This window comes from Carlito syrichta, unplaced genomic scaffold, assembly GCF_000164805.1.
Source record: "Carlito syrichta isolate Samal-C Ts95f unplaced genomic scaffold, Tarsius_syrichta-2.0.1 Scaffold315995, whole genome shotgun sequence".
Taxonomy (NCBI): Eukaryota; Metazoa; Chordata; class Mammalia; order Primates; family Tarsiidae; genus Carlito; species Carlito syrichta.
This window is the reverse complement of record NW_007260091.1, coordinates 223,797-225,223: the sequence shown is the minus strand read 5'-3', so window position 1 is coordinate 225,223 and position 1,427 is coordinate 223,797. Positions and strand designations below refer to the sequence as shown.

Here is a 1,427-nt window from a genome sequence, read left to right as displayed (position 1 = left end):
CCACAACCAATTTTGTGCTTCATATTAAATGAGTTTTTTCTTGTTTGTTTGTTTGTTTATAAATGCAACATACAAACTTTAACAGTAGTAACAGGTAAAGTCAAATAGGCACTTATATTAAGAGAAAAACTGACTAGAAGAAAATTTTGTCTTAAACACGTTGTGGTGACCTACTTGCAATTGCATTTAACTGAGCTCTGTTGCTGTGAAGAATACAGCTCATGCACAGGTATGGATGAACGATTTGTACATTTTTCAAGTATTAACTGAATACTACTGTATATACACATATACCTTAAATTTGAATAAGATTTGACGATTCCTAGATATCCTTCATGTTTGTTGCTCTTTTGGAAGAGGTCATCTAAAGAGAAGAATGTGCGGTTGTGGCTCATGAATCATGTAGTAAACCCAGCCCAGACTCTGTTGGACACCCAGTCTCCTCCATTCTTCTTCAGACAACAGATGGGTTTTGGATACTTTTTTGGAAATTTCTCTGGGTAATATGAAGTGCTGGTACTTGTAGTGCTCGTCAAAGTACTTGTTTGAGTAGTAGATCTGCTTGTGGGCCATCCTGGGTCACGCGGTCGGGGGTGGGGTGGGGTGGGCGTGCAGCCGGCAAACGTCTGTGTCCAGCCACGGCAATGACTCCACCGAGAATCAAGTTATTTTATATACAGTACAGAGCACAATGCCAAGATCCCTTGTATATTTATTTCAGCCTTGCTCATTCCAAAAGACTTCCATAAATTTGAAGCACAAAAAGATTTGAATGTCAGACTTTTCTGCATTTATTATATCATAGTTTCTTTTCTCTGCTGACAGGTAGCATAAGCTACTATTGATGGAATTACGCTGTTTGATGGGACCAGGAAAGAGGTCTCCCTAGCTGGGCTCGGTGGCTCAGCCTGTAATCCCGTGCCTTTGGGAGGCTGAGGTGAGTGGATTGCCTGAGCCCATGGGTTCGAGACCCGCCTGGACAACTTGGCGAGACCTCATCTCTACAATAAATAAAAAAAAATTAGCCAGGCGTGGTAGCATGTGCCTGTACTTCCAGCTACTTGGAAGGCTGAGGCGGAAGGTTGCCCCGGAGCCCAGCAGGTCGAGGTTACGGTGGCTGGGAGTGGCCACTGCACTCCAATCTGGGTGACAGAGTGAGACTCCAACTCAAAAAAAGAAAAAAAGATGTCTCCCTGATAATGAGCAGAAACTCATCTCTTTTGTACATAATAGTAGTTCTAAGGCTATTTGATGGAAACCCAGACCAAGGCAGATTATTCTCGCCTTGCTTCTGACAAAATCACTTCCCTGGATTGTGGATGAGGAAAAATAAAATGCCTTAAATCTCAGACTGGGACGATTATTTTCTGATAGCTGGGGGACAGTTATGAACAAATGAGAGAAAGGCTTGCAGGTCATTTCTTGGC

At 42.7% G+C, this 1,427-nt stretch overlaps 1 pseudogene; it reads right to left on the bottom strand.

Moving 5' to 3' along the window:
* Nucleotides 1-360: 360 nt before the first annotated feature.
* LOC110594535 lies at nucleotides 361-573 on the bottom strand (annotated as a pseudogene).
* Between the last annotated feature and the right edge of the window lie 854 nt (nucleotides 574-1,427).